Source organism: Amborella trichopoda, chromosome 8 (genome assembly GCF_054954075.1).
Source record: "Amborella trichopoda isolate Santa Cruz 75 chromosome 8, AtrichopodaSantaCruz75HAP2 v2.0, whole genome shotgun sequence".
In the NCBI taxonomy this organism is placed as follows: Eukaryota; Viridiplantae; Streptophyta; class Magnoliopsida; order Amborellales; family Amborellaceae; genus Amborella; species Amborella trichopoda.
Window position 1 is genome coordinate 40,408,437 of NC_142343.1, and position 14,594 is coordinate 40,423,030.

The 14,594-nt window shown below is 33.7% G+C and overlaps 1 long non-coding RNA gene across 50 annotated transcripts in view; it reads left to right on the top strand.

Moving 5' to 3' along the window:
• The first annotated feature begins 8,293 nt into the window (after positions 1 to 8,293).
• The window catches only part of LOC110007188 (uncharacterized), a 33,448-nt gene continuing 27,147 nt past the window's right edge, over positions 8,294 to 14,594 (top strand). For 14 of the 50 annotated variants that reach the window (XR_016061667.1, XR_016061669.1, XR_016061636.1 and 11 more), the window contains exons 1-4: positions 8,295 to 8,377; positions 8,552 to 11,785; positions 11,881 to 12,636; positions 13,638 to 14,559. This is a non-coding gene — a long non-coding RNA (uncharacterized LOC110007188). Of the gene's footprint in view, positions 8,378 to 8,551; positions 11,786 to 11,880; positions 12,637 to 12,969; positions 14,568 to 14,594 lie in introns of all 50 variants that reach the window. The other 36 variants (XR_016061643.1, XR_016061679.1, XR_016061680.1 and 33 more) reach the window with 22 other exon arrangements.

Here is a 14,594-nt window from a genome sequence, read left to right on the forward strand (position 1 = left end):
AAATTTTCTGTAATATCCTGCCAATCCCAAAAAGCTTCAAACTTCAGTCACATTACTTGGTTGTTTCCAATTAACAACGGCTTCAACCTTTGAAGGATCAACTGATAGACCTTCCTTTGATATGACATGTCCTAAAAATGTCACTTGTTCAAGCCAAAATTCACATTTACTAAGTTTGGCATACAATTTCTTTTCTCTTAATATTTGCAATACCATTCTTACATGCTGCTCATGTTCCTTCTGATTCTTGGAATAAATTAAAATATCATCGATGAATACCACAATAAATTTATCGAAAAAGGGCCTAAAGATTCGATTCATCAAATCCATAAATGCAGCCGGTGCATTAGTTAATCCAAAAGGCGTAACTAAAAATTCATAATGGCCATACCTTATTCTGAAAGCTATCTTGAGTATATCTTCACTTTTAATCTTAAGCTGATGGTATCCAGATCTAAGATCAATTTTTTAAAACACTTGTGATCCTTGTAATTGATCAAATAAATTATCAATTCTAGGTAATGGATACTTATTTTTCACTGTCACTTAGTTCAACTGTCTATAATCAATACACAATCTCATAGTCCCATCTCTCTTTTTGACAAACAGTACTGGAGCACCCCAAGGTGACACACTGGGCCTGATAAAACCTTTATTTAATAATTCTTCCAATTGTTGTTTCAGTTCTTTAAGTTCGGCAGGAGCCATTTTGTAAGGTGCCTTAGAAATTGGTGCTACCCCTAGCAATAATTCAATAGAGAATTCAATTTCCCTGTCAAGCGGTAATCCTGGCAATTCTTCAGGAAAAACGTCGGGAAATTCTCGAATAACCGGAGTGGTATCCAAATTTATTTCTTCCTTTCTATCTTCTTTGATATAGGCAAGAAAGCCTTGACACCCTTTTCGAAGGAGGCGATTAGCTCGAATACAAGAGATTAAATATGATGGGGAGTCTTCTTTGACACCATTGAAGTAAAATACTGGTTGATTCGGAATACTAAAGGTAACAATTTTCTTATAACAATCAATACTTGCATGGTATGCAGAGAGCCAATCCATGCCTAAGATTACATCAAAATCTTGAATTTTCAGGAGTATTAAATCAACCGACAGTTCCTTTTCTTCTATCTTTATTACACATGATTTGTACATTATATTGGTGTTAATTGAATCTCCCATCGGTGTGGCTACTTCTAGAATGTATTCTAATTGTTCTGGTTCTACCTTTAAGTGGCATGCAAAGTGTTGTGACACAAATGAATGAGTAGATCCAGGATCAATCAAAATATGAGCTACTTTTTGGAAGATAGTAAGAGTACCTTGGATCACTGATTTTGAGGCCTGAGCATCTTGCTCGGTAATCGCAAATACTTTTCCCTTCATCTGAGGCTTTGGAGCTATCTCTCCCTACTTTGGAAGCTGTTGTGTCTGTAAGCTAGGACATTGTTTAATCTGGTGTCCCAATTTTCCACATTTAAAACAGGCTCCAGTATTCCAATAACAAGGGCTTGATCCATGATTTTTCCCACATTTTCTACATGGTTCTATTGGGTTTTGAAATGGCGAGGGCCTTGGCTTCTCGTTTGGCCTTTCAAACTGTTGTCGATTAGATGATGTAGGTCTAACATGATTGTTCTGATTTTTCGTCTTTTGGTAATCTTCAAAATCTTTTTCAACAATTTGGGCACGATCCACTATTTCAGCATAAGTTCTTAATTTCAAGACTGATATTCTGCTTCTAATAGCTGGCCTGAGACCCCTTTCAAATTTCACCTTTCTTGCCTCATTGTTAATCATATGTGGTGCAGACCTGGCCAATTCAGTAAACTTGGCCTTGTACTGTGCTACTGTCCTATTTCCTTGGATTAATTCTAAAAATTCCATTTCTTTTTGGTCTCGAATAAAATCTGGGAAATATTTTTCATGAAATGCCTCTAGAAATACTTCCCAAGTCAAGGTTTTATTTTCTTTGACCAATACTCCTTTTGCCATTCGCCACCAGTGTTGTGCCTCACCTTCTAACATAAAAACTGCCAAGGCCACCTTCCTATCATCAGGACATTCCATAACCTCGAATATTTTTTCCAATTGCATAATCCATCCCTCGGCTTCCAGTGGGTTTACAACACCCTTAAAAGAAGGTGGGTTTAATTTCTTAAATTGTTCGATATTGCTCCCACCATTTCCTGTAACTGACTACCTGGGTGGATTGTTGTTTTCCATCTGATGTTGCATTAGAGCAACCATATTTTCCAAGGCTTTGTGAATTCCTTCTATATTGGCTTCAGCTATTCTGGATCTTGACTTTATCCCGGTCTGCACACACAATAAATGTGATTTTAAGTACATTCTTTTTAAATTTCCTAAGGATCTTAAACCTATTGCTCTGATACCATAATTGTCACACCCCAAGAATTTACAATACTGTTATTCTTCAGATGTGACAGACAAAACATATATACATCTATTGATAGGACAAATTTACAGTGGCGAGTGTCTTACAAAGTAAATAAAGAAAGCTTGCACAACAACAGTATCTTCCAAGGTTGATCTTGACTAGCACTCAAAATAAATCCGCAGTTATCCTGAAAAATGTTTACCATAGTTTGATGAGTTTGGCTACTCAGTAAGTGATCATCATAATCCTAAAAATAATCATGATTGAAAGATATCAATATTTTCCAAAATGAGATCTATTAACAGAAATGCATCAACAGTTTCACTTTCAATAAATGCATAATTAAGTATAATCCGAGAATTGAAATGCTTATAACACTTTTAACGACAGTACATAATTCAAAGGATTTCACAAAATACCCTACTGGCGTCCCAAGTAGGTCACCTATATACCCCATCAGCGTCCTGATGGGTCCACTTAATCCCTATCGGCGTCCCAGATAGGTCCACTTAATCCCTGCAAGTCCACTTATACCTCACCGGCGTACCGGATGAGTCCACTTAATCCCTACCGGCGTCCCAGATAGGTCCACTTATACCTCACCGGCGAACCGGATGAGTCCACTTGCATACTTAAATTATTTCTAAATCTCTTTAAACATTCGAAAGCAGCAATATCATGTACTCAACGCATTACTGAAATCATTAATATGAATTTCACTTAAACCATTAATAACAGTCACTCTCTATAACATTTCAAAAATAACCAATCAAATATTTTGGGCTCAAATTTAGAAAGGTAGCAGTTTGTAAAGGCATTCTAGCATAATTGCCAATTTAATATGTATAGAAAAACTCTTATAGAAATTCAAGAATACAGAATTATCACAATTTATGGGATATCAATTCACAAATAAATATTTCACAACAATACTATAATCAATTGTAAAAATGACAATTTTTTTAAATAATAAGGCAGTCATTTGCACATGAATTTTACAATGTCTAAATATTCAAAACAGTAGAAAGAAATATCACAATTTTACTAAAAGCAGAAATATCACATTTATTTCTAACAATAAACAAGAAAAATAAATAAATTTATTTTTCTAATTTACAACATTCAAAATTTCTAATATAGATAAAATATCACAATTTTTATTAAAAAGATTATTTTTCAAGATAATGAGGTCACGTGCGCATAAAATTTATCGCGCCTAAAATTCATGATAATAAGCATAAATTATTATTTCATTTCATTTTTAAAAAGAATGGATTATTTTTCGAGACAATGGGGTCACTTACACACAAAACTTATAAAATAAAGATCCTGGACGGAAATATCACTATTTATTAAAAATATACTATTTTTCAGAAAGACGATGTCACTTACCCACAAAATATTTGAGAGGGAGCTTCCGATAAAAAATTCGGTTCGAGAGAGGAGTTCACTGTGTTTCGACCAGAGAGAGAGATCTCAAAATTTTCTAGGGTGGGAGTGCTCACCTCCCCTATTTAAATTCTTATAACGTATTATTATAATATTTTATTACGCTCTACCTCATACCTGAGGTGTCGCGTTAAACGTCTGTTTTTAACATACGAAAACCACGTCCGCTAAAGGACGTTGCCAGCTACAAGCAGCAAGCAAAAGCAAGCATGCAAAAGTTAAATCAAGTAAAACTTTTTGAAAATAGTGATGGTCCCCAAAGACCATCATACTCAAACAGACCATCACCTATTTAAAAGCATCTTTTCTCTTTTTTTTTTTTTTTTTTGAAATTTTTGGATTGTTACACTAGTTCTTTTGATTGGATTGGTGAGTTTATAGATCTGTGTTATGGCCATATGGATTTATTTATTTCAAATGGTATTGGGAGACCTGCTGAATTCTATCAATGTAATTTAGTTGTATGGTTTTAAGTTTTGAAATTTGTTATAATATGGAGATGCATCTTTGGTACTTGCAGTTGTGCATAATGGCTCTAGACACTCATGTGGAACACATGCCTTTACATTGGGCGTTACGTTTTAAGCTACTTTCTTGCTACTTACTTTTTGTACGACATTTTTACATTTTTGTTTCCATTTAAATTTGGAATTTTGTAGGCCATTATTGCTATTTGTAGGTGCATCATAGATTTGAAAAATGGTGTCGGCAGATGTTTGTTGGATGAGGTTCTCTCCATTATGTTCATCAAAATGTTCAGTCGTACATATACAAGTGGGATTTGTTCAATGGAATATGAAGGTATGGTCCTGGATGTTGGACTAATTGGTTTGGATTTATTTAAGTCTATTGCCTTCTACTTAATATCTGGAGGTGGAAGTGTTATTGTTGAGTATTAAATTCACAGTTCCTGTTATCTTTGTTGTTTGCTTGCAATAGTGATTAAATTTTTATTCTTTTTGGCTAGTAAATGGATATACAATTCTTTGTCTAGAAGGTGGTCGTCCTAATGCTTACTTTATGGATCATTTTTTATCGGTTTACTTGGTTTTGTTTTCCAAAATCCTTTCTCATCTCAAGATTGAATGTGGAAACTTTTCTTATCATTTCTTTTATTTTAGGAGGTGATAGAAAATGGGGGACGGGCAGGGGTGTTATTTTGAGTTTCATGGTAGTGACTTAGATATGTTGGTTTATTTTGAGTGCCATTGTCGTGATCTGGATATGTTTGTTCTTAATTTTTAACTCATTAGAAGTTTTGTGGTTATTGCTTTTATGATTAGGGGATTTACTTCTAGTGGTTCAGTGGTTTGAAATATCCATATGATTTTATTCAGTTTGTTTTAGATTAATGTTATTTTGCTTCTGGAAACATCTCACCCATGCTTGCGGTTGTTTGAAATGGATCATGAGGCTAGTCTTCATCGTAATTCCAAGGGTGGTTCGTTTATATGTTCTCATAATTCTCATAATATTTATATTACATTATTATATAAATATTATATATAATAAAATAAATATTATATATAATATATAGTTAATATAAATACTACATATAATATAATAAAAATAATATAAATATTATATTTAATATAATAATATAAATATTATATAAAATATAATAAATACTTGTATAAATATTATATAAGATATAATAAATATATATTATATAAATATCATAAAAATATATTAATATTATATATTACATATAATATATAATCAATATATACTACCTCAAAAAATTTACTAGAAGAGCTTGTTTTAATGCCCAAATATCTTCAAATTGATCATCTCAACATCAAGAAACATGGACATGAGAAAAAAATGGATTTCAAGTTTTGGAAATAGTGTATTTTGTAACGCATTTTTGGACCGTCAATTTTCAAGATTTTCAAGTTTTCATAGATATGTCGATCTACACAATTTTGAAACTTTAAAATTTATAAATAAATATAAAAATATATTTTAAGGCTATCACAAAGATTTCTAATATTGAAACCAAATTTCTCGACACTATTTGTAAGTGGGCTCTAATTTGATTGTTTAGAGCCTAGGCTCTATACAAACCACACCTTTAATAAAATAAATATAAATATATATTATAATGCAAAATATATCTATTTATGATATTATATATAATATCATAAAAATATATTCTATAACATAAATATATATTAATATTATATATAATATAATAAATGCTAATATAAATATATAATATAATATAATATAATATATCTACTACATATAATATAATATAAGATATTTATATATTATATGTAATATTATAAATACATATTCGATAATATATAAATTTATATTAATATTACATTAATAAAAGATATCTATATATTACATATAATATATAATATAATATAATATAAGTTCCTACCCCATATAGGAACTCAATCTTTCACGTTTTAACAAATGAATGAGAACTTTTGCTGAAAGATTACTTTTTGAACTTTTTGCTGAAACCGTGGGTCGAACGCATAACTTTTGGAAAATTAAATCTTTTAAAAAGCAAACACACCCTTAGAGTACCTAGTATGACATCTCATAATTGCTAGTAAATTTCATGCACCAAAATTATTATTATTATTTTTATGGAGTTACTCTTGCCAGTCTAAGAAGCTCAATTAACATATTCATTTTTTGCTGTAAGTTGTCATATGTTTTATTACATTTTCAAATGATACAACTTCATGTGTAGAGTAGAACAAGATTTAAAGTGAGATTGTACTAGACAAACCTTGCCATTTACCACGTAGTTATTTTATTTGAATTTCACAATCACCTACTCTATAAAATTTTTGGTTCACGATCTTATTGTGAGAATTGTTTTCTTTAGAGTTACTTAATATGACACCTCATAATTGCTAATAAATTTCATGAACCAAAATTTTATTTGTTATTTTGAAAATTTGAACGGATGAAAATTTTGTATTTTGTATTGGAATTGTATACAATAGGACCATTTACTTTTGATATAAGGAGGTCACAATTACTTACAAGCATCCGATGTGAAATCTGATAGCTTGGGTGTGTCATAAATTTCGATAAGAATTCTTTTGACTTTTGAATTTAGTCAATGAAATAAATACAACAACCCAATTTCACATCCAATGGTCAAGATTAATTGTGTCCACCGTGTACCAAAGGTAAAATGGTTTCATTATATACTTTCTTTTTTGTTTATTTCATGCTTGATGTTGTTATCACATATTAAAATCATCTAAATTAATATAATTTTGAAGAAAATGTATATATACTAATGTGTCACCGACAACTAGGGCTCGGAATTTACCGCGCCCCGACCCGAGACCCAATGACTTGATCCGGTCTGGGCTCAAGTATGGGTCAGAGATTTGGACTCGGTGGATAGGGTTCAAGTCCAAATCTTGGACCCAAATAATAAATCGGAAGTGTCCAGGTATTAGTGGAACCGACCCAGTTATTCTAATATGTTATAAATTAGCAAAACAAAAATAAGTCACATTAAAGTTTTTTTTTAACACAACAGTAAAGAAAAACTTGTACGATTGGTTTTAAAAAGTTTGTAATAAATAATAATTAAGAAAAATAAATTTTTTACTTTTCACTCTCTAACATTAAACTATTACCGAATAGATCTCCTTGGTCATTGAATATTCGATCACTATTCCATAATTAATTTTAATTTTTATGTACAAGGCCCTAAATTTTCTCAGTCTTTCTCGCGGTTTCTATCCACGTACTCTCTCACATCTCTCTCTCCCTAAAGATAGGGATTAGGCATCTAGAGTTTTTTTTAGTTTAAAAGTTATATTAATATAAAAATTGTGTCTTTCTCATTTTTACCACATGTGTCCCCTTTAACTCTGACTCCCCCCTATGACTTATTGATTTAGAAGTTATTTTAATTTAGAAATTATGTGTCCTACGTATATTTTAGAATTATTAATTATTATGTGTCTTATGTGCACCCTAGAATTAGGGCATTTTTTATTTTCATGATATGTGTCTACCCTTTTAACTCTGGCTTAATAATGTGGAAGATAAAATTAGAGATTTTTTTATTTTTGTCTGCCCCTTAACTCTGGCTTAATAATGTAGAAGATTGATAAATAAATGGTCCCTTAACTCGGGCTTGATGTAGAAAATAGATAGATAGATGAATAGATAATAATGTAGATATATAGAAGATAAAAGATTTAGATAGATAGATAATAATGTAGATGGAGAGATAAATAAATAGATCCTTTATATACAATCCCAAATAATTTCATTTCCGCTAAAATTTCCCGATAAATAAGGATAAAACAGTAATTGCATCCATATCACCCCGATGGAAGGTGATGGAGAGGATACATTCAGACTAGTACCACGTACCCTGAAATAAATGGCTTTAACTCTGACGCTCAATCAACCGTCCCTTTCTATTTGACCTCTTAATCGCAGCCGTCCATGGCCTCCCCCAGTTATCTATAAATACGGAGTCGTAGAACTCGCATTTTCATTCGTCGGTTTAATTTCGCGGTTGTTTTCATAGTGAGTGATTTTTTTAGTTGATTTCTTTTTTATTTTAATATTAGGATCTTTCTATAATTGGGTGTTTTTGTGTTCTTTTGGTTTCTTGATTTTACTCTTACAAAAAAGATTTCAAAAAAAGATGTATTGATATTATGTTTAAGGGGGGTGATGTTTCTAATTTTTTTGTTTCAGAAATCATACATGTGCATTCAAAGGATCGTAATCCGCACTCCGTAAGATAGGGTTCTTGTGGCTCTATGTATTCATCGCACAATTCTTGTCTTGTTTTCTGTCTTGACTAGTGATGATGGATTTCGTCAAGTTTGACTAGTGATGATGGATTTCGTCAAGTATGGGTTCCTTTATGATATTCTTTTGGGTGATGTTATTTGTGAATTTGTTGATCGAGGTTCTTTTGTTGAAGATCGAAATCTCTCTCTGGTTTTCTCGGTTGATGGACTACCAAGCTGTCATTGTGACCTGATTTTATCGAGTGCCGTTGTGTGCCGGGGAATGAGGTTGGATTATGGTACTCTATTTCTAGGTGATGTTGGCTTTTGTGATGTTGATGCTTAGATTATTGCATTGTTTCTGTTGGTCCATGTAAGTCTGATGCCCAAGCTATTAGATTACTTTTGTTCAGATTGGTGGATCATGTTGTCAAGATTCAAGATTATTTTTTTGAAGATTCCAAGACTCTCTGGTTTATTTGCAATCAACTTGATGATAATCGAAGCTATCTTGAGATAGTGATGGAGTTCTGCAATTTCTTCAAATCTTTTACGTGAACAAAACAAATTGGACGGGATTTATTTCTTTTAACATTTTGACCAGAGTTTCAAGTAATATTATTGGATTTGGTCGTTGTTGTGACCTACAGATATCTCTTCTGCGTGTGCAGATGATTCCATGAGTTGAAGCACTAGGTGTGGCATTGCTTTTGTTGATAGGCAACATGTTGAAGTTCTTATTGCAAACCATGGGTTTACAGATGGTCGTCTGGTTTTGGGAAAGCAATTACCCATACTGATCCCACTCTTGAATTCTTTTAATTTTGGTGGTTCATTAGGTGCAATAATGATAACTATTGCGTTCTTTGGAATGCCTGATTGGGATGTTATTATAGGTAGTCCTCTGGATGATCTCATGAAAGGAAACATTGATCGGTGCTGGCATGCTCGGGTAACAAAAGTTGGTTCTTGCATCCGATATTAACTTGGAAACGAATCCAGTTTGGATCATGGCCTCCATTGGTTTGGATAACCCTCATCAGATTTATTTTTATTTTTATTTGGTATGGTTTGGTTTGTTTTGGGAGGCTTGCTTTCATTAGTATTGGCGTTGAAATTTTGTGCCATTAGGTTCTATGTGATGCTCTTATGGGATTCAATAATGGGGAACAGATGGTATTGTTTGATGCTCCTTGAGATTTCTGGATTTCTTCTGCGCTTTGTGTTGCATTATGTTATCAGTATTTTTTTATTGGATCATTGCGGTGGCTTTTTGACAAGTATGGGGACTAGTTATTTTGACTGGTTTTGTTTTGGATTTGTGCAAGTCCCCATAGATCTGTGCTGTGGCCACAGGGATTTATTTCTAGTGGTTTAGGGAGATCTGCTGAATTCTATTCTAGTAATTTAGCTGTTTTAACGCAGCTATTCATCTTTGGTAATTGAAGTTGTCCAGAATGGCTCATGCAGAATGGCTCGTGTTGGAACATTCACACTTTGATTGGGGGTTATCATGTTTTAAGCAACTTTCTTATTACCCTTCCATAATACTCCATTTTCAATTCTGGTTTTTTTTTTTTTTTATAACTTTACTCTTATTGATCTCTGGCCATTAATGTTATTTATAGGTGCATCATAGATTTGAGGAATGGTGTTGGCTGGTGGTTGTGGGATGGGGTCTGTTTCTTATTGTTTTCAGTCTCACATATACAGATGTGGAATTTGCTCTCTGGAACATGAAGATAGGGTCTGCATGTTGGACTTATTGGTTTGGGCTTATTTACGTCTATTGTTTTCTACTTGATTTCTGGGCGTTTTGTTGAGTATTAAACTCTCAGTTTCTGTTGTCTTTGTTGTCTCTAGGTACAATGGTGATTGTCTTTCAATTATTTTTGGCCAGTCCATGGATCCACATTTCTCTTCATGGTTTAACAGATTGTGATTCTCTATGGGAGCGAAACTATGCCTGTTTAGTTCCATCTCTGATGCTTCTTTATTTGGTGGCATTTATATAGTAAGGATAGAGACTAAAATGTCTCCGTAACTTCATTTTCTAGCGCATGATTTTTGTTCACGGATTGGAGCATGGGAGGAAGTTTCAGGTTTGCTGCTGCAAAACAATTGGTTTGTCATGTTGCGTCCCGTTGGTCCCATCACCCTGTATTCTTCTAAAACTTGGGAGTATAGTCTTATTTTTCTATTTGATGTTCTGTATCGTATTTTTCTCTTCTATCTTTCGATCTTATTCTTTGGTTCATAGTGACTATTCCTCAGGGTTCTTATATGGTACTAGGTTTAATGTACCTTGTAAGTTTGCTATGTAGTGTATGTTAGTTTGATCATGCCATCTTCTTTTTCTACTTAATGAACTTTCTTGTTCGTGGTGAGTGATTTTGTGCTCCTGTATTTTCATGCTTTGAATTTCTGAGCACGTTCTCAGTGAACTTTCTTAGTTCACTGATTGGTGAAGTTTCTTAGTTTTGGGGTGGATTTGTACCCAACCTAATTTGTTGGGTTTCTTAATCGCTGTGGAGTATTTGTCCTCCCTGATTAGTGATGGTTTCTTGATTTGGTTTCCTGGAATTTTTCCTGTACTGGGTTTTGAGGTGTCAGGGGTTTCTTATATGGTGATTTACAGTTTTTGTTTTATTATTAGTTGTTCTAAAATTTCTGCTCTTGTTTTGATTTATTTATTGTGTATTTTGATTATATATGTGTGCTTCTTAGGGTTTCATATGGTTTTTTTATTCTGGATGTATTTCATGCCTTTTTGTGAATCAGTTCTTGGTTTGTTAATTTTGATTTTGGGGTCTTTTTATAATTCCTTGGATTTGCTTGGGTCACCTGATTTGTTTGTTTTTTTTATTTCACTCAGTTTTGTAAAGATTCTCTTCATCTTATAATTTTAGGCCCTCTTCTGTGGATTTCCCTGGGCTCCTTATTTATCTTGAGTCCTTTTTAGGGTATCTTGAGACCTTACCAGACTCTGCATTCAAGGGATATTAACCTAAGCTCTGCAATATAGTTGATTCTCTGCAAGATAGGCTTCTTGTTGTATTATGTTAATTGAATCTCAAATCCTCCAGTTACCTCCTCTGCTTCCTCTTGGATAATCTGTTTTGTTGATTCCTTGCAGTATGACTAGTTATGGTGGATTTTGTTGACTCCCAAGGGGCGTCACACTCTTCTTCTCCAGGTGATGTTCTGTGAATTTGTCCATGACTGGTTCTTTTGTTCAAATATAAAACTCTGGATCTTTTTTTTTTATATAATATTAAATTATTGATACAGAGCCATTATAACCTGATTTTATCGAGTGCCATTGTATGGAGAGGAATGAGGTTTGATTGCTGAATTCTTTTTCTTGGTGATGTTGGATTTTTGTAATGCTGATGCTTGAGTGATCACATTTGCATGTAGTTATGATGCCTAAGCTATTGGGTTACCTAAGATCAATTCATTGATATTATGTTATTCAAAATTCAATATTATTACTCTGGGATATTTGAGATAGTGAAGGGGGATGTAGTTATGATGCCTAAGCTATTGGGTTACCTAAGAATAATTCATTGATATCATGTTACTCAAAATTCAAGATTATTACTCTTGGATATTTGAGATAGTGACGGGGGAGTTCTGGTGTCCATACTTTTAGGGGAGTGAAGGAAATTGGATGTTGGTTATTTCTTCTAGTGTCCTAATAAGTAAGAGTTCAAGTGGTATTGTTATATTTAGTTGTTGTGATTTAGATATATCTCTTCTGCATATGCAGCTCATTGGAGGAGTTGAACCACTAGATGTTGCATTGCCTCTAATGATAGGCAACATGTTGGAGTACTTGTCTCAAACTGCTAGTCAACAGATGGTTGTGTTTTGGAAAAATAGTTAGCCTATATTGATCTATCTTTTAATTCTTTTAATCCTGGTGGCAGTTATTAGGTGCAATAGTGATTCTCTATTTGCATTTTTTAGGATACCAGATTATAGTATAGTTGATCCTTTTGGATGAGAAGAAGGAAACTGTCGGATGCTGCTGTGCTTCTACAGGTTGGTTGCCATGTTTGATATCAATATGGAATTGAATCTTGTTTGGATTATGGTCTAAATTGGTTTGGATAACTCTCCTTAAATTGTTTTAGTTCGGTATAGTTTTGATGTTTTGGGAAAGACTTGCTTTTAATAGTGGTGGCTGAGTTATTTTTGAAAGTATTGTGCCCTTATGTGCCATGTGATACTTTTCTTGGAAGTTGTAATGGAGGCATATATGGTATCGTTTGATATTCTATTGAGATTTCTGGATTTCTCCTGAAGTTTATGTTGAACCATTTTATCAGTAACATTATTTTAGTGGCCACACTTCTTGACGAATACAAACTACAGGAACTAGGTATTTTGACTGGATTGGTTTCAGACTTGTGCAAGTTGTTGATCTGTGCGTCGGCCATTGGGATTTATTTCTTGTGGTTTAAGGTGACCTGATGAATTCTATCAGTTCAATTCAATTGAATGTTTCTAAGTTTGTTATAACCTGGGGATACATATTTGGTACTTAAAGCTGCACAGAATGGCTCAAGAAAGTTATTTGGGAACACTCGCATTTAGATTTAGGGGTTATCTTGTTTTGGGCAACTTCCTTGTTGCCTTACCCTTCCTGTGTTCTTCAGTTTAAATTCTACATTTTTGGTTTGTTTTTTGGACTTTAGAGATTAGTCGCCGTTCTTGTTATTTATAGGTGCATCAGAGGATTGGCTGAGTTCTTTTTAAAAATAGTGCCCTTAAGTTGCTTGTGATGCTTCTTGGAGGCACATATGGTATTGTTTGATATTCCACTGAGGTTTCTGGATTTCTTCTAAACTTTATGTTGAGTTATTTTATGAGTTACATTATTTTATTGGATCATTTCCACACAGCTTCACAAGGACATCCTTGGCCACTGGGATTTATTCCTAGTGGTTTTTGGTGACCTGATGAATTCTATCAGTTCAATTTCGTTTTATGTATATAAGTTTGTTTGTTATAACCTGGATATGCATCTTTGGTACTTGTAGCTGCGCAGAATTGCTCAAGACGGCTGTGTTGGAGCGCTTGCATTTATATTCGAGGGTTATCCTATTTTGAGCAACTTCCTTTTTACCTCTGATCCTTCCCTTGTTCTTCAGGCAGTAATGCAGGCATATATGGTATTGTCTGATCCAGGGAGGTTTTTGGATTTCTTCTGAGCTTTATGTTGAATTATTTTTTAGTAACATTATTTTATTGAAGCATTGCCGCACATCTCGACGACTGTAGACTACAAGAACTAGCTATTTTGAGTGGATTGGTTCTGGACTTGTGCAAGGTTAAAGAGACGTGCTGAATTCTATCAGTTCAATTTAGTTGTGTGTTTCTAAGTTTGTTTGTTATAACCTGGAGATACTTGTGTGGTATTTGCAGCAGCGCAGAATGGCTCAAGACAGTTGTGTTGGAATACTAGCATTTAGATTGGGGGGTTATCCTATTTTAGACAACTTCCGTATTACTTACCCTTCCCTTGTTCTTCAGTTTACATTCTATATTTTTTTGGTTTGTTTAAATTTGGTCTTTTAGAGATTGGTTGTGCCATTCTTGTTGTTATTTATAGGTGCTTTAAAGTATTGGCTTACTTTAAAAATATTGTGCCCTTAGGTGCCATGTGATGCTTTTCTTGGAGGCAGTAATGAAGGCGTATATGGGCATCATTTGATGTTCCACAGAGGTTTCTGTATTTCATCTTATGTTGAATTATTTTGTCAGTCTCATCCACCTCGCATGCGCGCCATACCCGCCCGAGCGGGGACCGACGTGAAGACCAAGCTCCGACCAAGGAGTTTTAAAAGCAGACAAAAACAAGGAAAGGGAGCTGGATTCAGACTAAGTTGACAGAAAAAGTACAAGAGGCTTTCTCTAGTTATCAAAGAGGGTGATTCAACCAGACGTGTCCCACAAATCAAGGTAGCAACGTAAGCGCCTTGCACTATACTTGCCAT